This window comes from Rhinopithecus roxellana, chromosome 18 (assembly GCF_007565055.1).
Source record: "Rhinopithecus roxellana isolate Shanxi Qingling chromosome 18, ASM756505v1, whole genome shotgun sequence".
Taxonomy (NCBI): domain Eukaryota; kingdom Metazoa; phylum Chordata; class Mammalia; order Primates; family Cercopithecidae; genus Rhinopithecus; species Rhinopithecus roxellana.
In genome coordinates, this window is record NC_044566.1 from 11,243,956 (window position 1) to 11,269,253 (window position 25,298).

General features: G+C 38.5%; 1 protein-coding gene and 1 non-coding gene across 19 annotated transcripts in view; both read left to right on the plus strand.

Annotated features, from left to right (window-relative positions):
* The window catches only part of FGF14 (fibroblast growth factor 14), a 703,097-nt gene that overhangs the window by 632,326 nt on the left and 45,473 nt on the right, over window positions 1–25,298 (plus strand). The window lies entirely within an intron of this gene.
* LOC115894666 lies at window positions 1,262–1,426 on the plus strand. The gene has a single exon (XR_004054806.1). It is a non-coding gene; the product is annotated as a U1 spliceosomal RNA (small nuclear RNA).

The following is a 25,298-nucleotide window of genomic DNA, read 5'->3' on the forward strand; positions in this document are numbered from 1 at the left end:
CACAGAACCACAGAGAAGGGAGGTTTTTCAGGGCATGATACTTATTGAAAATGAAAAGATACAACTTTAAATTTGTCTAAGAAAAAATGACTAGAGAAACACGTAGCCCATGCAGTTTCTCTCAGAGATTCTACATGACATTATTGTTTGCTAGAAAGTAGGGTGCTAGTTGTTCCTTTTGTAAATGTAACAGTCAAATCATGTTACCATTAGGACACATTAAAAACGTCAAATTGGCCGGGCGTGGTGGCTCAAGCCTGTAATCTCAGCACTTTGGGAGGCCGAGACGGGCGGATCACGAGGTCAGGAGATCGAGACCATCCTGGCTAACATGGTGAAACCCCGTCTCTACTAAAAAAATACAAAAAACTAGCTGGGCGAGGTGGCGGGTGCCTGTAGTCCCAGCTACTCGGGAGGCTGAGGCAGGAGAATGGCGTGAACCCTGGAGGTGGAGCTTGCAGTGAGCTGAAGTGAGCTGAGATCCGGCCACTGCACTCCAGCCTGGGCGGCAGAGCGAGACTCCGTCTCAAAAACAAACAAACAAACAAACAAAAAACGTCAAATTACCATTGGACCTTATGTGAACATATTAAGATAATAATGATAGTATTCAGTGCAATATTCAGATCAGTAGTTTAAACCCAAAATATTTATACCTTCAGATTAGATGTAGGCAAATTAATTGATTCACGTGTCTTTTATGTGTTGTTTACATTTTGAGAAATATTTCAAAATGGAATTCATATAAATTTAAGCACATAATAGTTTTATGTAAAAATATTGTTAAATTACATTTTCCCCATAATTGTTATTTCTTGGAAATGTGCCTTAGTCACTGAAATATTCACACATTAACACAATGAAAGAAGTGAACCTTACTAGGTTTTGACTATCAGATTTGCTGTTGGTTTTTGACTATTGTGAAACTATGTTCTGATTTCTAAATTAGGAAGAAACCTGTATTGTTGTTAATATGGACACATGACATATTTGTCTGCCTGACTTTTGATCCCAGCTACACCCTCTGGCCTTTTCAAATGATTCTTTAATATCACATAAAGATAAAGGGAGGTGAGATAACTAAAGGGGGTGATTCCGGATAAGGAGGCAAGGGAGGCCAGATAACATGGTGCTGTGATATCTTCTGTGACTTTTCAGTCACTTGTTTCATTAAGGGATATATCTCACTAGAAGTGAGGTAGAATATAACAAATCCATGCTTGCTGGGCATATTTTATGACAACAGAGAAATTCACAGACTGGTCTTATCTGGCAGGGGAGATGGCATGATCATGAAAATGGTTTTTCCCAGGGTGAGCATCCCCATTGCATTCTGATGTGCTGATTTCTGTGCTTTCCCCAAATGTGGGAAACTCACTGGGCTACATCATTGGTGGTAGTGGGGGCTGTGTCATGCTCTCCCCTTGATGTCAGGGGTTTTTTTCCCTAAAAACAAACAAACAAACAAAAACAACTGGTCTCAGACATTTTGAACAAAACAAGTAGAAGCTGTTTTCTCTAAGAAATTACCAGCAGTGTCTATCTATAGATACATACATATTCACACATGCTCATAAAAACACACAACCATAGCAAAACCCATGTTATAATCTATAAACACTTTTTAGAGAAGAGGAGAGATTGTGTGGGCCAAAAGAGCCAGGTGGGGCAGAACCTAAGAGGACCTTGAGAATGACTAACATTTGACGGCGGGAAGCCGGAGAGGAGGAGAAGGACGTTACAGTCAGTGACCATAGCATAGGTAAAAGCAAAACAGGTGCCAAGGAGAACACTGTACAGACCATTCAGCAAGGAGCCCTTTCTGACTGCCAGGAAGAGGCTGCCTGCAGGAAGGGCGTGGAAGACCATCAGCTGCAACCTGAGGCAAGGTGATGGAGGTTTAGGTTTGCTTCAGTAGGTGAGCTACTTACACAAGGAGAAGCATGATGGAAGTGGTGCTGTAACATTCACATGGTGTGGGTTGTACTGGCAGGAGATGGACGATAGGCTGGCTTAGTGATGGTAACGGGCATCTTTAGATGAGAAGAATGTGCATGAGATTTCAAGAAAAAGATCAACAGAATTGAACTGTATTGATCACTAAGCTAGTACAGGCAGACAGTTCCAATTGGGTAGAATAACATTACAACCACTTCTTAAGTAAATAATTTGGCAGCCCAGACTTTCTTTTGCCTCATTGACTGAAGCAAGCATCCCAGACATTTGATTTACCAGGCACTCTCATGAAGTACCTCAAGGATGTGCTTCCCTGCAGATGTTTTATCACACTTTCATTACAGTGTGCTTATAGATTCTTCCCCTCTGGGTTTTATTTTATTCTATTTTGAGATGGAGTCTTGCTCTTGTCACCCAGGCTGGGGTGCAATGGCACAATTTCGGCTCACTGCCACCTCCACCTCCTTGATTCAAGCGATTCTCCTACCCCAGCTTCCCAAGTAGCTGGATTTACAGATGCCTGCCACTATGTCTAGCTAATTTTTTGCATTTTTAGTAGAGACAGGGTTTCACCATGTTAGTCAGGCTGGTCTCAAACTCCTGACCTCAGGTGATCCTCCCGCCTCGGCCTCCCAAAGTGCTGGGATTACAGGCGTGAGCCACCACACCCAGCCAGATTCTTCCCCTCTGGGGTTTTAAAGGCCATTTGGGGTTTAAAGGAAGTTTAAAATCTCTCTCTAACCTTGAGATTAATGTTATTTTAGATTCAAAACTTTCTCCTGCACATAGCAGATAATTAATGTAATTGAAAGAGATTTGATTCCCAGATGTTTATGCATTTGTGATCCCAAAGGCTTCCCTCGGGGAGCCATTCTCATTTGCAGTTAGGAACAAAATGGAAGGACAGCCTCAAAGCAGGCAAACAGTGTCAGTTAAATTCAGATGTCAAACCTGGGTTTTGGTGACAGCCCTGGAGTGTAACATAGTTATGCTAGCTCTCACATCAGCTTCTGAATTTTGCCAATTATGACATTCCCAAGACTGCCCAACAAAGGCTGGCATCTTAATAAAAGACCATTCTTAATTGCTCTTCGTCTGTTACTCCCTAGTGGCAGAATACAACCTTTTTATAACAAAAGAAGTTAGCACTGACTCTCATCGAGAGAAATCTAAGTAGAACAGGGGCTACAAAACAATGGTACTCAGGGCCAAGAATTTAGAAGTTAGATGAAAAGTTAAGACAAATACTAAATACCTGCCAAAGGCCCCACCTGCTAATACCATCCCCTTAGCGATGACTGTTTCAACATATGCATTTTGGGGGAATAAAACATTCAGATGATAGCACTATACAAAGCCTGAAAAGTTATAACACTTCTGCTTTTGAAATATCTGTAATTAGAAGCCAAATAACAAAGGTCTTTGGGAGGTGATTAGGTCATGAGGATGACACCTTCATGAATGGGATTAACAACTTCATTTTTAGAAAGGCCTGAGAGACACCCCTTGCCCTTTCCACCCTGTGAAGACACAACAAGAATGCATTGACAATGAAATGGAAACCTTCACCAAAAACTGAATTTGCCAGAGCCTTGAACTTGAACTTCCCAGTCTCCAGAACTGTGAGAAATAAATTTCTGTTGTTTAGAAGCCACCCGGTTCAAGGTATTTTTAGTGTACAAAGACTACCGAATGTACTAAGACAGTATTGCATAGAAATTACCAGGAGACACAGAAGAGTAGCTATAGAACATGCTTCATGCAACCGGATCTCAGCACTGGGATGTGCTTTGGAAGAAGCATGGGTTTTGTTCTGTGGTTGGCATTTTCTTATGCTCTTGTTGCCTTCCAATGACTCTAGCTGGAGCTGTGGCCTTCTACATTTTGAAGGAGACAGCGTCAAAGGCTGCCTTTTGCCAGCTGAGATCTAACACTGATTTGTGAAAATTGAGAGGGGATTTAGTCTATTGTCCCAGAACTGAGGATGGAGTCCCTGAATGGCAAGCTTCAGATGAAAATACAGTTCGATGATTATCCATGTGCGCCCTGTACGCTGCCTTGAGAAATGCATCCTAATGATGATGGCTTCAAGTTATGGTGGTCATCACAACACCAGGCAATTTTCATTTTGGCGTTTCACAGAACATCTACCTTTCCAGAGGCCAGTTCTACATTTTAATAGCTTCATGTTCTGGCTGATTAGCTGACAAATGCAGTTAAATAACAAGCTTTCACTCAGAGAGAGATGATGCAGAAAGAAAGCTGCCCTCTGATATCCCCACTGATAATAATGTGAAGTGTGGAAGGCCTCAGATGTCTTTTCTGGATACCTGTGTATAATTTTCATCTATATTAATGGAACTCATAAATGCATCACATGAATAAGAAAATGAATCTGTAGAAGGTAGTTCCTGTTGACTAGGCTGGTTTGGAATTTCAGAAAGTTGCGTAACACTTTCATGAATTTTTCTTTATCTTGGAAAAACATTGCCATGTGATAGATTTTATAATGACTTTCAGAAACACGGGGTTTCTCACTGAGAAGTTTGTGAACGTGGCCTGAACATTCTAGCTCACGTGTGTAATTGACAGCAATGAATTATTTTAAAAAGTAAAGATGGGTCCACCTTGGCTCAGTAACTATTAATATCAAATGAAAACACACACTGGCATCAGAGGGAAACACAGCCTCCTCACTCTTCCAATTTCATTTCACACTACCTGCCGACTTCCAGGAAATCCTTTAGGCATAATTGCACTTATTCCCCTAGGCTCCTTACCCTCCTTTAAGACATCCACTCTGCTATACTAACCTGCACAGGGACAGGGAAGTAACTCTTCGTGCATCTCTTTTCTTTCCTAAGATATGTTGCATAAATGTAAGGGAAAACTACTTGGCAACTCTAACACACACACACGCACCCCAGAATTTCTCAGCTCTTCACAAGAGTGTGTTTTCTCCTTATGGAAAAGTTGATGTGGTTCCATTTATAAAAATAGCAGCTATTTAAATGGGAAAAGCTTTTTCTCATATCATCTGTGGGCCAAATGTTTTTCTAAAAACATACATTCTCTTTTTCTAGCAGAGAAGACAGATTCTAAATGGATTCAAGGTTCATCAAATCGCTAAGTTTTCTGTGGGTTAATGCATTTGACAATCAAGTTCACACAAGTGCCAAAATGAAAAGTAAATTAAGAACTGTTCTGTCTAATTTCTTTATGCGTTGTGTGTGTTTTTCATGTGTATGCGTTATATTTATAAACTGATGTGATTAATATATAAACTGTGTGTTAATCTGCAGTTATTTTTATTTCCTACATAGAATTTTATGTCATGATTTTTAGGAAGTTGGGACAAATAATATAAATTGTTTTTTAAACTCTGTTTTCTCTACTTCAGGGAAGCAAAAGGAGAAGTTCATATCTCTTCTTTCCAATCCTTTTTTTTTTTTTTTTTTTTTTTTTTGAGATGGGTTTCATTCATGTTGCCCAGGTTGTAGGGCAATGGGACAATCTCGGCTCACGGGCTAATTTTTGTATTTTTAGTAGAGACAGGGTTTCACCATGTTGGCTAGGCTGGTTTTGAACTCCTGACCTCACGTGATCCTCCCGCCTCAGCCTCCCAAAGTGCTAGGATTACAGGCATGAACCATCGTGCCCGGGCCTTTCCAATCCTTTTTAAGCACATGTATTCATCGCCGACTTCAAAAGTTCCAATTTCTCTAGCTTATATTCAGCTGAATATGACCTTGAATTTCAAAGATTTGCTTTTTATCCAATGCAAGATTCTGTCTATCGTGCATATTCACTGCTGTTTAAACATTTCCACTAGTGATGGCATCAGACTATGCGGGGGGATGGGGTGGTGTAGGGGTTATGGTAGGCAGGGCTTCCAAACCAACAAGACTTCCCTCATTCCTTTGGCCACATTAAATACCTGTAAGAGCTCACTAAAGCATTGAGATTGCTGTGTGATGAATTGGTTCAAGGTTAGTTCATTACCCCTGGCCGCCTCTAGCACCAAGGCTGCTCTAGGCTTTAAGCCTCCCAGTGAAAGACTCTGGATCTCAACTGGTTTCCAAGGATAGAGAGAAAATTACAGGATACATTCTAATTACTCATATTACAGATGTCCTTACATTGAGACACATCTGCCTGGACAGTGGTGACCATCTGCTCCTCTGGAACTACATACAAAGATGGGTCCAATCCCTTAAATAAAATAGTTCTTCAGATATTTGGAGACAACTCTATTCTGTGAATCTTAGCTTTTCCGGGCTAAATTGTATCAAATTCTCTAAGTATTATTGCTAGCATTTCTCAATAACAGTAGTAATTGCTTATATTTCCACAGCACTTTGGAGTTTCCAAAACACTTTAACAACTGTAGGTTCTTAATTTTATAAATGAGAAAACTGGCACTCATAGCGGATAAGTTACATTAGCTTAATAATTGATTTAACAAATACTAATGGAGTGTCTACTGTATGCCTGGCACAGTGCAAAATCCTAGGATACAGGAGAGAATACATCAAGAATGGTGCCTCCCTTGTAGTTCTTATGATCTAGGAGTGGAGGAATACATTTTTAAAAATTACAGGTGATACCCAGATAATACTCACAACTGATTAGGACTTGAGCCCAAGTCTTCTGTCTCTACCAAATTAACAGGCCATTAACTTCAATACAGCAGACACTGCACTTGGATTCATGAAACCCACTTAAACTAGTCTTTCGGCAACTAGTTGGCCTGGTACGAGCTCTTCTTAAGATGTACCTTCTTCTTTCCATAACTAAATGTGTGAGGAGTCTGTGCATGTGTGGTTAACTTAGAGGAGAACTCTACACTGATTTCTATCAAATTGTATTTTGCCATTTTCTTTCTCTCTAACTTGCCGACCTTCTTTTGAACTCTTATTTTATCATTTCTCACACATTAGATCTTCCTCTCAGTTTCTGTTCATCTGCAAGTTTTATGAAATTGTGTTCACCTAGATCACTGACAAGAAAAAAAAAAATGCCCACAAGTGCTTGGTGTGAAAGAAAGAGCACACATTTGTCATTAGTAGCAAATTAGATTTCCTATCAGCTAAGTGACCTTGGGCAGATAGCATCCTCTCCCAGAGCAACTGATTACTCATCTGTGAAATGAAGAAAGCAGGCTGGAGAATTTCTGAGAGATTTCCCTGCATTGAAAGTTTTAAAATTCAATATGTTTTAAAATGCAAGGCTGAGTTTTAAAATTCTTCCCTTCTGAGTGTGGAGAGAAGGAAATGCAGAATATATATACTGATATTTACTGATAGGCGTCACCTCCTGCTTCACTAAAGGAAGGTAATAAATCAGCAAATATTGGCGCAAAATTCATACAACAGTGGCATTTAAGCAGAACAGCTACCACACCTTTCCTGAATCAAAAACAATGGCTTCATGAAGTCCCTGATAGTCTCTTTGCTATCTATATATTTTTTATATTTAGAAATCAACAACGAGTAAATTGATTATAAATAACTAAGCCAAATAAATGATTAAAAATAGCTCATAATTTGGAGTCTTCTGTGAGCCCTCTCTTTCTCCTCTGTGTAGGAAAATTATCTTTGATTCTATTCTATAAGTGGTAGCCTTCAAAGGCTTCTTCCAAACATTTGCCTAATAAAAGAGAATCCGTATTTTCTAACCTTAACAGAATGTCAGAATTTATTTTAGTCTTTGAACTTGAATAATTTTGGGGGTCTTCTTTCTTAATATGGCTTCATTGCCACATAATGTATCTGTTTTATGCAGTCTTATTTGGGTTGCAATATGTGGTATAATTTATTCCTGTCATCGTTTTAAACTTACCAGTTAGAATGAATTCAAATTTAATTACTAGAAAATTTCACCCACATTTAACTAGAGATAAATGAGAAGTAATTATAGAAACCAAAGCTTTTCTAGCCTGAGAGAAAAGAAAATAGAGCATTCAACCCAAAACATAATTAATCATCTCTTCTACATGGAAAGTCTGTCCTGATACTATAGTTTAAAAACAGACTGTCTAAAATGCGTGTCTATGTAAAGGCATGTTGCAACTATTCCATTTTTCTATTCAGAGACGATTTGCTATTAATTATATGAAACCCTGTGATGGCTTAATTAGCAGGCAACAGTGGATTGGCTTTTAGATTATGCAGTTAGAAAATTCTGGCACTTGGCCGGGCGCGGTGGCTCAAGCCTGTAATCCCAGCACTTTGGGAGGCCAAGGCGGGCGGATCACAAGGTCAGGAGATCGAGACCATCCTGGCTAACATGGTGAAACCCCGTCTCTACTAAAAAATACGAAAAACTAGCCGGGCGAGGTGGCGGGCGCCTGTAGTCCCAGCTACTCCGGAGGCTGAGGCAGGAGAATGGCGTGAACTCGGGAGGCGGAGCTTGCAGTGAGCTGAGATCTGGCCAGTGCACTCCAGCTTGGGTGACAGAGCGAGACTCCGTCTCAAAAAAAAAAAAAAAAAAAAGAAAATTCTGGCACTTTTCAGTTTCTAACTTTAAAGCTAGAATTTATTTTTGTCTTTGAACTTGAGTAATTTGTGGGTTCTTCTTTTTTCATATTGCTTCATTGTCACATAATGTATATGTGACATAACATAACTGTAGCCAAATTTTCTCTGGTCTAGGAAGCCTCCCCAATGTCCTCCTGAACACAATAATTTATGTCCTATTTCAACAATGCTTTTTCTTTCCTGTGAAAGTGAATGGCTGTTGTATTTGAATATATTACTTATGTATTTTGCTGAAATATATCAAGGGGAGAGAGAAAATAACATTGTTTGATGACATTGTTTTATACATGTTTATGCGCAGGAAAGGTGGTGCAAGTACTTAACTTCAGAGTTTCTCTAAACTCTCATATTTAAGAGAAAAATTTTAATCTCTGTCCTTTAAAGTGTGTATATTTTTATTTCAAAAATCATTAAAGTGTGTTTCAAAAAAAGAATCTAAAACCAAGTATGCAGAATCCCTAGAATTCCACACAACTCAAGTTGAAAAAACTTCAGAAGTTTTACCTAAAAATGTTTTCAGCCCATTTCCTGAATTCATAGATCAGAAAATCAGGCTGTAAGTTATATATTATGGGCCAGATAAATATTCAATATTACAACAACCCTGATTGAGTAAGCATCCAGATGTGTATTTGCCTGAAGTCTAGAACTTACTACAGATATAATTTCACTGAAGCTCTCAATGCCATGTTTAAAGTTTTCATTTTAGTTGTGTGCATAGACTTACTACTCAGTAAAATTGGTCCACATGAGTGACAATAATCTACTAATGCTTTAATTCTGATTTTTAGCCTAACCATAAAGAGAAGAAATCTTTTATCAGGTCAATACTTGGGTGGGGGGGCATGTTTCACATTGATGATTAAAGCCTTGTAATATGTTAAATTAACCTTTCATGATGCGTCTCATTAGCCTCAATTTATTTGCCGAAGCTTTTTTCTATTCTCTTTGTGGATGTAGAGCTAGAATGCTACCACACTGCTAATGAAATATGGTGCCAAGTGGAGCTAACCCTGTAGGGACTTGAATCTTTCCGTGGGGAAGAACATGAAGACCCGTACTGATTTGCACCAAAACATCCTTCTGCACTACAGATATGCTAAGATATTTATGTAACAGGCATCCTCTACAATATCTTAGATTAATTAACTCAACTTTGATTATACTGGCTTGAAAGTATTCATACACTGTTTTAATTTAATATAGTTTAATATAATATAGTTTAATATAATTTTAAATCTGTGTGTTTTGTTTAATATAGTTTTAAATCTGTGTGTTTTGTTACTATTTGTTGTATATTTCCTCAATAAGTTCCTTGATAGTTCTGTCATTCTTTGATTTCAAATAATATTCCTAGAACACTCCAGTAGATCTTTCAGTACTATTGATTAGGTTGTTTAGAAATGCAGTGTGTTGGCCGGACACGGTGGCTCAAGCCTGTAATCCCAGCACTTTGGGAGGCCGAGATGGGTGGATCACAAGGTCAGGAGATCGAGACCATCCTGGCTAACACGGTGAAACCCCGTCTCTACTAAAAATACAAAAAATTAGCCGGACGAGGTGGCGGGTGCCTGTAGTCCCAGCTACTCCGGAGGCTGAGGCAGGAGAATGGTGTGAACCCGGGGGGCGGAGCTTGCAGTGAGCTGAGATCGCGCCACTGCACTCCAGCCTGGGAGACAGAGCGAGACTCCGTCTCAAAAAAACAAAGAAAAGAAATGCAATGTGTTCTGTCCATTTGCTCCAAATTAACAATTTTTTTAAAAGCATCAGGTTTAGTATCTAACTATTATGCTAACCCATTTTCGCTTTTTTAGTTCTGTAGTTATAGGAATGTCATACAAGACAAGAAAACGATTAGATGGCTGTTTTGTCTTATTAATAATTTAAGTACTTTCAATTCTGAGCTAATAGGACTAATACTAGTATTTCAGGCTATTCTTTTTTAATGTGATATTTATTTTATTAATCATTAAATGAAATTTACTCTGTCATTCATTATCCAATTGTTTTTAATGAATCCCACTTATAAAACGGTATTTAGCATTTCAGTTAAAATGTTTGTGCTTTTTAGTCTCACTAATATACACAATAATGAGATAAAGATACAAATATATTGCAAACACAAGGAAATTATTAACAGCATTAATGTAACAACACACATTAGCCCACAATAAATGGTTTGTATAAAAACTACAGTTAGACCCAAACAATTCATAAGTGATTCTGCCATTATGAATGCAGGAAAATCCACAGGAATAAAATCTTGATATAAATGTACTTTTAAAAAAGACTTTATGTTTTTATAGCACTCTTAGATGCTCAGAAAAAGTGAGCTGAAGGCACAGAGATTCCCCTTATGCCCCTTGCCCCCACACACATAGTCTCTCCTGTTACCGATATCCCCCACCAGAGTGGTGCATTTGTGACAGTTGATGAACCTACATGACACATCATTAGCACCGAAAGTCTGTCATTTACATTAGCGTTTATCCTTGGTGTCATCCATTCTGTGGGCTTGGACAAATACATGACAATGTGTATCCCTGATTATAGTATCATACAGAGTATTTTCACTACCCTAAAAATCCTCTGTGCTCTGCCTATTCATTCTTCTCCCCACCCCAATTCCTGGCAACCACTGATCTTTTTACTGTTTCCATTGTTTTGCCTTTTACAGTATGTCATGCAGTTGGAATCATGTAGTATGTAGGCTTTTAAGATTGGCTCCTTTCACTTAGTAATACACGCTAAAGTTTATTCCATGTCTGTTCATGGATTGATAACTCATTTCCTTTTAGAGATGAGTAACACTTCATTGCCTGGATATTCCACAGTTTACTCATCCATTCGCCTACTGAAGGCCATCTCGGTTGCTTTCAAGTTCTGGCAAATTATGAATGCAACTGCCATAGATATTTGCATGCAGGTTTTTGTGTAGACAGAAGTTTTCGGCATTTTAGGGTACATATCAAGGAGTATGACTGGTGGATCACATAGTAAGACAATGTTTAGTTTTATGAGAAACCATCAGGCTGTCTTCCAAAGTGGTTGTACCTTTTTTTTATTCCCACCAGCAGTGAATGAGGGTTTCTGTTGTCTAATATTTTCTTGTCAGAATTCGATTGTGTAAGTTTTCTGGATTTGAGATTCCAAATAGGCGTGTAGTGGTTGTTTTAATGTGCATTTCCCTGATGACATATAATGTGGAACATCTTTTCATATGTTTATTTGCCATCTGTATATCTTCTTTGGCAACTTATCTGTTAAGGTCTTTGGTCCATTTTTAAAGTTGATTTTTAAATCAACTTGCATTGTTTTTTATTACTGGACTTTAAGAGATATTTGTATATTTTAAATCAGATATTTCTATTGCCAAAAAACTTCCTCCCAGTCTGTCGCTTCTCTTCACATAATTTTAACAGTCATTTGCAGAGCAGAAATTTTTAATTTTAGTGAAGTCCAGTTTATCAATTATTTCTTCCCTGAAACATGCCTTTGGTGTCGTATATAAAGGTCATAGCCCAAACTATGTTCATCTAGATTTTCTCCTAGGTTACCTTCTAGGATTTTTATAATTTTACATTTTACATTTATTTGTGCGATCCATTTTAAGTCAATGTTATGAAAGATGTGTGATCTATGTTTGGATTTATTTTTTGCATGTGAACGTTCCAGTTGTCCCAGTACCATTAGTTGAAAATCCTACTTTTTCTTTATTGTATTGCTTTTGTTCCTTTGTCAAAGGTCAGTTGACTGTATTTTTGTGGGTCTATTTCTGTGCTCTTCCTTGTGTTCCATTGATCTATTTGTCTATTCCTTCACCAATACTTCACTGTCTTGGTTATGGTAACTTTACAGTGAGTTTTGAAGTTGGGTAGTGCTAGTCCTCTCACTCTGTTTTTCTCCTTCAATATTGTGGTGAATATTCTGGGACTTTTGCCTCTAAAGGTAAACTTTGGTGTCACTGTGTCAAAATTCACCAACTAAGTCACTGGGATTTTGATTGGGATTGAATCAAATCTATAGATCAAGCTGGAAATAACTGATATCCTGACAATATTGAGTCTTCCTACCCATGAAGATGGAGTATCTCTTCATTAATTTGGTTCTTTGATTTTTCCATTAGAGCTTTATAGTTCTCCTCATATAGACCTTGGACATGTTTTGTTAGTAAATGTACTTTTAAACATATTTTCTTCCCAGTATTTTATGTGAACATTCATCACGCTTTTTTTTTTTTTTTTTGATTCAGTCTTTTCAGAGTATAATGATTTTAAGGTATGTATTATTTTTAAAAGAACAGATATTTTATCTTATGTGCAGTTAGAGTTCCCTGTTGTCACTAAAATATTTACATGTTGTTGCTTTTTATGGTCTCCTTTTATGTTCATTTTAGAAACAATAATACCTTACTCTAAATTACGAAAACAATGAAATACAAATATGGGCATCAAAGAGGAAAATGAAGAAGCCGTTTCAAGCTGTCAAGAATATATTCTTAGCTCTGTGTTCAAAAGTACTTCATTTGTATAAAAAAGTTAAATTCAAATCCACACTTTAAATTTTTTACAAAAGTAATACAACTGTTTCTGTCAAAATATGTATGGTCAAGTGACCACTTTCTTCCTTCTGTTTAGTTGCTTATTTTAGAAAGCTTTGTCCCAACAGGGTAGCCGAGAGAGAATGATTCAACTATTGTCTTAAATTCTTACCCGCTTCTCTGCCATGTCATCGAACCACTCTCTCTACTCCAAACTTTGGTCTGCTCTGCCCTAAATCAGTAAGATATTGCTATCTGTCTGATGCAGGTTGTATTCCATTATCTTATCTTCCCCAGTTTGCATTGCAATAATATTGGGGTAAAATATTACATGGGTTTATAAAAGGGATTCAGTAAAATACAAACACACATTTAGAGCTGGTTCTTGGATTTTAGTTGCATTGTCAATTTAGTGCCTTCAGGAGTCATTTCACATTCTTTGCTTCAGCATATCTGCTTTTAGTAAAGCGTTGCTCTATATCGGTAGCTTTCAACCTGTGCTGCACTTCTGAAACCCTAGGGAGCTTTTAAAACCAGAATGATCTCGTATCACACCAGACCAATTAAATCAGAATCTCTGGAGGCTGGCATTCCGGCATCCGTACTTAAAACACCTCCCCAGGAGATTCTCAAAGGCAGCGATGGTGACAAACCACAGCTCTGTACAATAGAAAAGGCTGCTCCTTTATAATTATTAATCATAGTGTATATTAATGCATCATCACATACGTGGCTAGAAAAAAAATCTGGAACAAAAGGATATGTGATATGTAAAGGGCTACGATAATTCAGACTACTTTGAGGAGAGCTATTATTTTGTTGTTATTCTTATTCTATCTTTTGTCAACATAAATTGAGAGAATAAACAGACAAACATTACAAATGGGTGATAAATTGCATTTAAAGCCTAGTTAAGACTATTTAAGACTATTATGCATAATACAAGACAGCTATCTTTATTATTTGTGGTGGGCTCCTTCTGAAGGATCTGAAGGAGAATTGGTTCTATGCCTCTCTCCTCATTTCCAGGGGGTCCTTGGAATTCCTTGGCTTGTAGACGTATCACCCTAATGTCTGCCTCTGCCTTCACATGGTGTCCCCTGTGTGTGTGTTTGTGTCTCTGTGTGTCTCCTCTTTTTATGTGGATGCCAGGATGTGCTCTTTCCTGTGTTCCATCGATCTGTTTGTCTATTCCTTCACCAATACTTCACTGTCTTGGTTATGGTAACTTTATAGTGAGTCTTGAAGTTGGGTAGTGCTAGTCCTCTCACGCTAAACTAGTACAGCCTTAATTAAACCTAAGTAATTAAATCTCTAAAGACCACACTTCCACATAAAGTCATATGCAGAGTTCCAGGTAGACGTGGATTTTTGGAGGACACTCTTCAGCCCAGTACTGCACTCATATTACTCAACTTGCCCACTGCTTTTGATGCTGTTCAACACTCTTCCGATAACTCCTTCCTCCCGTATCTTCTGTGTCTGTTTTGCCTGTTTTGCTCCCTTCTGTCATACTGCCCCAACAACATATTGCAAGAGTTTGCTAAATAAATATCTGCTTCTTCCCACAGTCTGTGCAGTCCTGGAGGGCAGGGAGTTGACTTATTTAGGTCTGTGTGTGAACACCAACCAATTTTTGGCTCGTGGAAGCTCTTAGTAAGAATTGGAAAAAAGGAAGAGAGGAAGAAAAAGAGGGAGAAGGTTGTGGGTTCTGCCTCCATGGGCGTCATGAGGAAACACACACATGCCTTGACTTGATGGACCTATACAATTCATTTTTGAAAATACTGACATTTTGTACTCACATCAAATATCTTGTACCTGAATGATGTCATGCCAGCTAGTACAGTTTCTGGTTATAAAATCGTAGATCAGGATTAATGATTATTGAGCCTGGTTTTCCAAATTATTGAGCCTCACAATTTTGGGAACTGTGATTTCCATAGATTTGTTTAAGAAGTAAAAGGCTGGCCAGGCACGGTGGCTCATGCCTTTAATCCCATCACTGTGGGAGGCTGAGGCAGGCAGATCACCTAAAGTCAGGAGTTCGAGACCAGCCTGGCTAACATGGCAAAAACCATCTCTACTAAAAGTACAAAAATTAGCTGGGCATGGTAGCAGGTGCCTGTAATCCCAGCTACTCAGGAGGCTGAGGCAGGAGAAGTTTGAACCCAGGCAGCAGAAGTTGCAGTGAGCCGAGATCGCACCACTGTGCTCCAGCCTGGGCAACAAGAGCGAGACTCTGTCTCAAAAATCATTCATAAATAAATAAATAAATAAATAAATGGCTTCTGTATACACAGAGGATTTGTTTTACATGTTGATTCTCCTATGTGATCTTCATTCCAAAACTATACAAATCTGTAGCATGAAATACATATTTGGCAAGCAAAGATTCTATAAAGGAAAGAGTAGGAAGGTATAATGAACCAATTCTGAGACTTCCCTAAGCAATCAGTTCACCTGCTCGCCTCCATGAAGGCCATCTTTGTCTTCTAGCACAATTTGTGAGAGACAGCAAGGCATCTTTTAACACTATTAACCTAATCTATGGCAGTGTTCCCAGGGACCAATGTTGTCAGTTGTAGAGTAATGCCACTTAGAGGCTGGATGGGTTTACACTTGCAGCCAAGCAAGAGTCTGCATTGAATTGGCCCAAACAGGGAATTTTCAAGTAATTTCTCTGTCTTCGTATGTGTGAGTTTTTTAGTAGTCAATTCAATTTTCATTAGCTTGTCAACTCTGATATCTGACAACTGAAATATAAAGTAGGGAGGGAAAAGAGTAGAATTAAGAGAAGGAATATGTGTGCCAGAGGCAGAGTATTATCATCCTCCTGATGTAGTCACGATGACCTAAGTCATCTTTTGCTATTGCTTTCATATAAAGGTTGTAAAATATATGAACCAAATCAAAATGGGACAAGGAGAGTTGCTTTGCTCACAAAATGCCTCTGATCTATTGTGCGCACGAAGTATGACTTTATGCAAACACGTAGAGACTCTAGATGGGCAAGTTCCAGTCCATGAGTGATTTTCATATTCAACCCAGTGGTATATTAAAATGCTAATTATCATCCAATGTCAAATTCAATTCCACACAAGCTGTTTTAGAATTCAGAATTGGTTGCTTTATGAAAAGTAAATTTGAGACTATTTGGAAATAAAGACTATTTGAAAATGTCTGGCTTCCTTAGCTTCAGTACCTCTTGCCATTGGGTCACAACTTGCGTGTGGCGGGGGAGGTGCTATTTTCTGGGTAGAGACCAGGAATCCCACTAAGTCTACATTGTATAGAATAGCCCTATGACAAAGAATGACGTGGCCCAAACGGCCAATCATGCCAAACTTGAGAAACTGCTCAGAATAAGCTAGGAGAATGAAGAAGCAAGCTGATGCTCAAACTAGTGAATCTCATTTTGTTGTTAATCGCCCCTTTTCTGCAACCCTCATGGGTTAGGGAAAATAATTCTAAAGCAAGAGAAAAGACGGAGTTGGGAGATCACCAGTGAGGTTCAATTTTCCATCACATTCACCCTGCTCCACACCTCAGATAATCATGTGCTTAACTGTGCGATTTGCTTGACAATTACAGAACATTTTCTTGCCCATTACTACCTTTGATCCTCACAATTATGTGGGGTAGTAGGAGCAGGTGCTGAAATTGCCATATGCAAATCAGTGAACTGAAGCTTAGAGACCTCCAGCAGGGGTCGAGGGTCAGTGGAAATTATCCCAGGGTTCAGTCAACAAGAAAGTGTATTGGAATCAGAGTATTCAAATAAGAATAATAAAACCAACTAAAATTTACCATGCTTTTTATTTCCACTCTGTGCTAACAATTCTTAACAATATCAGTGATGGAACCCTGTGCCCCAGGGGACAGACTTCTCGCTAGCTTCTGCCACTTGGGTCCCCTGCTGCTCTGGGGAGGTTAACTTTCTTACTTTCAATGAACACTAGAGAGGAAAAGGAAGTGCATAGATATAGGATGAAATTTCACTCCTGATGTCTCCACACACAAAGCTCCTTCACCATGCCCATCTCAATCTGCTGCTCTGGGGAGGTTAAGTTTTTTGTTGTTGTTATTTGTTTGTTTTTTGAGACAGAGTTTCATCCCTGTTGCCCAGGCTGGAGTGCAGTGGTACAATCTCGGCTCACTGCAACCTTCGCCTCCCAGGTTCAAGCCATTCTCCTGCCTCAGCCTCCCAAGTAGCTAGGATTACAGGTGTGCACCATCATGCCTGGCTAATTTTTGTATTTTTAGTAGAGATGGGGTTTCACCATGTTGGTCAGGCTGGTCTCAAACTCCTGACTCTCAGGTGATCCACCCCTCTTGGCGTCCCGAAGTGCTGGGATTATAGGCGTGAGCCACCGCACCCAGCTGGGAAGTTAAGTTTCTTACCTCAAATTAACGCTAGAGAGGAAAAGGAAATGCATAAATATAGGACCAAATTTCACTCCTGATGTCTCCACACACAAAGCTCCTTCACCATGCCTGTCCCAATCTGGTCATTAAAGTAGTATTTCCTTATTAGGAATAAAAAGAACTAGATCCTTAGAATATTGTTTATTCCATCCCATGGGTTGAGTACATTACATATTGACAGTGATACATTCCAGCCACCAGAGACAACCAACCTTTTTATGTCAATCAGTGCTACAGAAAGCTCTCCTTGCCTTACAGCTGGCCTAAAACCACAGCTGGGGACGATTGACTGGAGAATGTTGTGATCTTTGACTTTGTCACAGGTAAAATGGTGTTTCTAACTGTAATCACAGGTCTCTGTGCTGTGCCTTTCATTTCATCACACTCTATTCTCTCTAATTCCAGCCCTGCCAAACTTATTAGGCCAAATTTGCTTACTTCTGTGCATTCTATACACTTCCAGCAAACCCTTTGTTTGCCTTTCCTTGTGATGATAAAGAGAAATGGCAGTTAGTGGTCTGAAAGATAGCCTCTGACCTTTTTATGATGGGACTGAAGGCTGGACGCTGGAGGCAGAGTGTGTGTTTGGTGCAGCACTGATATTCCCTATGGCTGTGTCAGAGCCTGCCTAAGTACGACCTACTGACTAGCATGAAAATACTCCTCCGGGCAAGAGGGAAAAATATGACACCATGGGAGGTAGGATTTGACATGATACAGATTTGGAAAAATGAAATGTGACAATAGCTAATTCCATACAGTTCAAGGAAAACTGGCATATTTCAGATTCCCAGCAGGTATTTAATATTGAAGTGTAAAGAAAGGTGGCAGACTCACAATTATTTTGATTCTACTATGGTTATCTCTATTCAACTAAGGGAGCATTTGCAGCAATACCGATGGGCCAGCTGTTTTGGTTTTGCCATATTGTTTCATTTCTTGACTCATGTTACATAATCACTCAGATCAACAACAGCTGACTGAATTGTTATTGTATTTATATATATTACCTAAGTTTATATTTCCTGTTAGTATTTCAATGGACAGCTTAAAGCAGATAGAGTGAGAAGGACAATTATGCCTTTGCTTGCTTTACTTGAATATAATGCCCCGACAAAGGTATTTTTGGTATAATAAATGTGTGAGTTTCTTGTTTAGAATCTTAAACTCGGTCCAAAAGTTGGGATTTTGCAGAATGGGGTTAGAAGAATTCACTGAAAAACTTATCCAGCTGAAGGCATATATTGCCAATTTCATATAGATTGCATTGCCAGGCAAGATTTAGTTGCAGCATTCTGTAGCTTAACCCTCTTTCACATAGGCACACATCCCTCCAAGCTTTTCCAAAGCATGTTTAACAATACTGTTAGAAACCAGACATAATGCTCCTACCATTTGGATTTTGGCTTTACCAAGTTTGTTAAGTCTCTAGCAATGGAACAGGCTACTCACAGCACAGCACAGTACCTCACATGGTTGCTACACACATCATCAACATGTACTGCTTAGTATTCAAATATCGAAATCAGCAGAAACCAAAAGGGCTGGAGTTAGCTGGTTCCTGTCCAGTTCTAACTCCCTGGTGGCCTCTCCCTTAGGGACTCTTGTGTTGGTTTATGTTCCCAGAGATGGGAGCCTTTAATTGTGATTTTATGCCATTGGATTATGAACTGAATAATGGCAGTATTTAGGCAAGTTTACCCAATTGCCATTAGTGAGGACAAGGGTTGTTTTCTTGATAAGTTGTAATTTTTTAATTTTTTCATTGACAAATCATAATTGTGTATATGCATGGGGTACATAGTGATGTTTTGATATGTACATAGTGTACAGTGATCAGATCAAGGTGATTAGCCTAGCCATCATCTCTAACATTCATTATTTCTTTGTGTAGGGAACATTCAAGTCCTCCTTCGTGCTCTTTGAAACTGTGTATTATTGTTCACTGTAGTCATTGCTGCTAACTTGACCAAGAAACCTAAATAAGCATTTGTCTATAGTTGACCTTTCTGCATGCCTCAGAACACTAGAAGGGGACTTGCTGACAGAGACCCATGGTCATGTGGGGTCCAAGTTTTGAACTTTCCCCTGACTGGCCACGTGACAGGCAGCAGTCACTGTGGTCTTTAACATACCCCAGAATACAACATAGATGGTGGTATAGCTTTCTCATCTGAGTTTTCCAACTGGCAAGAAAATCTCTATCTGTGTGTGTCATTATCTCTCATTTTTCCTCATTTTTAGACAGTATATAAGTTAAAGAATCTGGTTTGTGTTTTCTCCTGCCTATTCCATGATTTATTTGAAGGTTCACAAATTATATAAAACTAAAACTTATTTTTACACGTAAACTAAATAGAATCATATAGCATTATTTCGCTGTTTTGCTATGACAAATGCCTCTAATTTAAGGCATTGGGCCTTATAGCCTTTGTTAGTAAATGGAATTGGAGAAGAAGCGTGCCAAATTAACATTTTGATTTGAAACGTAAGATTACTGTATTAGAATTTTAACCAAGGACTAAATTTTTAATAGGGGATTTAGGTGAAGTAATACTTTTTTTTTAATCCTTCAGGAGAGTAATTAATTCTACAAAATATTAAGCATGCTGACTTTGAATATTTAAAAAATACTTTAGATTTATTAGACAAATGCTCATTGTCTACCTGCTGTATGCTACTGTAGGACTTACATTCTAGTGGAAGAAGACAGACCACAACCAAAAAGTTTCAGGCATCAGTGGGTATTGGGAAGAGAAAAATAAAGTCATGGAAGCAAGACAGGGAGTACCAGGGAGGCTGGGAGGAATTAAAGAAAATACTGTATCAGGTGATTAGCATGCAATAGATGCTCGGTAAGCACTTGTCACCATTTGAATGAGTACATGGATGGATGAGGTGGTTGGTTAAGGCGATTTCAGAGTATCACATGCCAAAGGCATTTTAAGGGATGGGGAGCCACCGACGGCTTTTGATCAAGGGAACAGCATGAACAGTTCTTTGAGCACCTGAAACACTGGAAAGCCATTTTAAAAGTGCACTTTATGCTCACTTTTCATCGATTTTGTTGCCACTTTAACTCTCCCTGAGACAGTCTTTGTGACTCTGAAAATTATCATGTGAATAGGCATCACTTGACAATAGCTATTGGTAGGGTGAATATTAAGTCACCAAATAAGTGGAGGTCTTAGACAAAAGCCTTTTTAATAGAGGGTGAACGCTAGACAGGAAGCAGTGAACATAGAGTAAGCCCCAAATAGATATATTTTATTTCCCAGACTCTAGGAACTGAAATGCTTTCAAAGAATCTGATAGGAATAGTCTTGCCTTTCATTCTCAGGTCCTGGTTCATATTTCACTTGGGTTTGTTTCTGTCAAAAATAGTTCCATCTAAGGATACTTTGTTACTCTATGTTGTATGAAAAAGTAGATTTTCTCTTTAGTTGCTAGTACTGTATTCTGTACAGAAAGGACCATTGGAGTCACCCCTATTTTTTGCAGGCTTGGGGGTTGGTATTAGATGAAGAGACACAAGATTTCTCTGTCAGTTGGGAAATCCTTTTTCCTCTTAGGAGTTTATTAGGTTTTTTAGCTGCCACTAAGTTTAGCTTATAAGAAAAGGAAACAGCCTCTGAAACTTCCAGGCTGATCCTTTCATTTATCTAAATTCCATTTCTACCTCTGCAGAAAAGGGCTAGATAATAAATCAGATCCTCTTTTCTCTACAGTAATAGCTCCCACCCAAAGACTATTATAAGGCTAAATAGGACAGGATCTTAAGGACTGAGAAGTGCCATAGAAAGCATTGCCTCCTCCCTCTTAATTTTACAGCTGAGCAAACTGAAGCCCAAAAGATTAAGTTATTTCCCCATGAGTCACATCAGTAGGAAGGTCATATGTAAAATTAAAATAGATGAGACAGTTATTCACTGAATGATGTGAACCTGTCTTTCGAACCTAGGGAATAGAGGTTAAGAATTACAACAATGGGTCAGCAGGGTAAAGGGCACTCAGAGAATCTGTATGAATGCCAGGCAACCAAGCTACAATGGGAGAGAAGAGAAATAGCCCAGCCAGACACAGTCTGCATGGGCTGCACCACTGGTACCACCTCTGCTAACTGCTCACTGCTCACTCATTCATTATGATCTTTAGCCATCTGGATCACTCTTGGATTCATCACTGCAATCCCAACTCCATCCCAGTTTCCCTAGTACATGTACATATATATGTGCCTCACCCCCTCAAGATTCAGACTCCCAGTTGAGAGCATCTGATTGGCCACATGACATCATCTGCAGTTCCCTAATTGCTGGGGTTAGTGGAAGGGGACAGAAAAGTTAGGGATAGTTTCTTACCTCTCACCTGTCTTGTGACTCTACCCAAGTCGACGTGTGTTTGGATGCAGAATTGTCAAAATGACAGTACTCACGATAACTCTGCACAGTTGTAGCTCTGTCCTGCACTTGACTCAGAAAGCAGTCATAGTCACAGCTCTGGCATGCTCTAAACCAAGATCTGGCTAGAAATTTGATCTCTTACGGAAAAGCTGCTTTTGTTATTATTGTTGTTTTCTCACGGAGGAAGCAACCAAACATCTGTTGAATCTTTAAATCAGATTGTCTCAAAGCATGTTGGAAACACCACCTACATCAGAATCATCTAGGGTGCTTATTAAAGCAGATACCTCGTGCCCCAACCCAGAACTGCTGAAATGAAATTCATGGGGACTCAGATACGAATGCACACTGAATTGTGAGGACTGTTGATCTATACTCAGTCACTTCATATGCACACTGAATTGTGAGGACTGCCAATCTACATTCAGTCACTACATATGTTTCTGTAGGATGTTACATCCTTTCATGGACTTTTGCAATTTGTTGCCAACCACATAGAGAACTAGAAAGTTAGGTCAAGAAATAAGAGAAAGTATTAGCTTTAGATTCCTGGGTGCCAAGCAAGCCCTGCAATTATTTAGTTATTGTGTCTTTACGGTTACTATATCTTTACTGTTACTAGGTCCACATAGTTACCATGTTATGCTCTACAAGGGCAAAAGAGTAAAATATATTAGGCTACTAGCAAGTGCTCATCACACTCACATTGAAGGAATTTGCTAGCAAAAGCCATATTTGCATTCTAACTTGGTGCAGTGATTGACAAAGTGTGGTCTCTAGACAAACAGCATCAGCATCACCTGGGAACTTGTTAGAAATGCAAACCCGCTCCTACTCTGTCCCCAGACTCATATTTTAACTAGCTTTCTGGGTGATTCTGATGCATGCTAAAGTTAGAACTGCTGCTCTCAGCTTCCATTTCCTTGTCTGAATAAAACAATCATAATTGATCCTTCACAGTTTTCCTTTAGATTATTTTCTGTTGTCATTATAAAACTAAGATAAAGTACAAAAAGGTACTTAGGTCAAGGTTAGTGTTCAATAAATAGTAAGCACATTATTGAGCTTATATTTAATTTGCAAACACTGCTCTTATTTTCTAATTGTTTAACTTCAAGGGAATCCACAGGCCTACAATATAAGCAGTCATGTTAGACGTTATGTATATAAGTTCTCAGTGGGATGCAGAAGTTGCAAAATTGTGATACTTAACCAGGGAAATGGCAGATTTTTATTCTTCCATTTTAGAAATTAGGACCAGGCTACTTACTTTTCTACTGTCATTTAAATCCACTTTAAGTTATTCACAATGACTTTAACATGACATTAATAAGCTTAGTGGGTCTCTGAATTTCTTAATCCCAGTTTCCTGGGGCTAAATACAATAATCTGTATCTCTTCATCTTTGACACGCTGATAAAAATCCCTGAACCTGGATTTACATTTGGTTTTCAAAATCAATCCTTTTGCTATTCAAAGGCAAGGCAATTGAGTGAGGTTTGAGATTGAAATACGTATCAACCCCACTAGAGGGTGACCTTTATCTAAGTCAGGGTGCAGATAAAGTAAGGGCATCTTCTGTAGCCATCTCATAAAATTGGATTGTATAACTGCTTACTCAAGGTGAGGGAGAGGCTGAGAAGTGACTCCTACATGAATAATTAATAACTTTCCATTTCTAAATAATCTAGTAGTCTTGTGGGAATATTTAAAACCAAGTTATTGCAAATTTCTCAGTTTGTATTTTAGGATAACATTCCTTATTAATAAATTCAGCTCTGAATTTTAGAATTATGTGTTTCAGTTCCAATTCAAAATATATTCCCCCCTTTTCTCTCAAAAGACACATGCAGCTAAACATATGAGAAAATAGAACCCCAAATTTATTTCATAAAAACAAGCAAACAAAAGTCTATAGGACTTTGTTAAGTTTTATATGGTAACTTAAAAATAAGACAAACATATTCTCTAGATACCAAAGAAGAAAAAGAAAATCCAAATGTTCACATAGTCAACCTTCAGAAATTAATGTTGAAAACCGTATTTGGTTTATCTTTTCTAGTTCAGATTTAGAAAGTAAAACATTTGTGTTATAACTCCTGTGCTAAAATCTCTCAGTTATATATCAGAGTTCAATGTTATTCTTCAAACCACCTCAGTAAATATCTTTTTGCATTATTTAAAATTTCAACTTAAAATTTGCAACAAGTGATATTTGTGTATTCTGAGCGCTTTATATACTAATTTAATTTTTAAAAATTTGATCTTTAATAATGATTGACAGGAAAACTCTGGGCTTGGGATGTGCCAATTGTATGAAAACATGTAGAGTCAACTGATATTTGCTTCTTTCCTAGGACAAAATTTTTTTTTTTTTTTTTTGTCCGTGGAGGAAGGAGTCTTGCTCTGTCACCCAGGCTGGAGTGCAGTGGTGCCATCTCGACTCACTGCAACCTCTGCCTCCTGGTTCAAGCAATTCTCCTGCCTCAGTCTTCCCAGTAGCTGGGATTACAGGCGTGTGCCACCACGCCTATAATTTGTATTTTTAGTAGAGATGGGATTTCACCATGTTGGCCAGGATGATCTCAATCTCCTGACCTCGTGATCCACCCATCTCAGCCTCCCAAAGTGCTGGGATTCCAGGCATGAGCCACCGTGCCTGGCTCTAAGACTATTTTAAAGAGTGTTTCTAGAACACTGAATGGATATCTTACAAACAAAAAAACTGGTTAACCTCATGCAAAACAAGACTACAGCAATTAAATTGGATTCTCAGGTACAAATGACTTTCATTTTTATCTACCTCTACAAACCAGAAAAATACCATATTATAAAAATGCATTTCTATTAAAACACAAAGAAAGGTTTTATGTGGCATGAATTAGTCTACAATAAGTTTTTAACTTTAAGTTCATAAGGAGATACTAACTTTAGGAAAAGGTAAGTCTTTGAAGGACGGGTGGTTTTATCATTATTGTATTTTTGAAGGAAGGTTGCAGTCTGCATTGAAATCTTTCTTCCAAGAAAAATCAGGCTGCTGTGCTCTCATATTAAAATAGTATCTGTCCAATGGCATATGATTTTTATATAGAGTTGGGAACAGCTATACTAATAACTTTTACAATCTCTCTTGTTCATGTATTATTTACCTGAGAATAGCCACTCCTATCTTTAAGATTAGATACTTTTTCCATTAATTAAACAACTTCCATTTTAAAACTGTAGAAGGTATTCTTGAAAAGTATATGTGGGTTAAGAATGAGTATATATTTTTACCACTAACCCGAGTCTAAAGGTGACATGGGGCTAAACTCTGCTTTGCAAATTAGAGTTGAAAGAGAAAAAAATGCAATTCAATTATTTCATGAGGAAGCCACTCAGACTTTCCCACCAGTTGCGGACTAATCAGATGACAAACATGCCTAATTGTCTGTC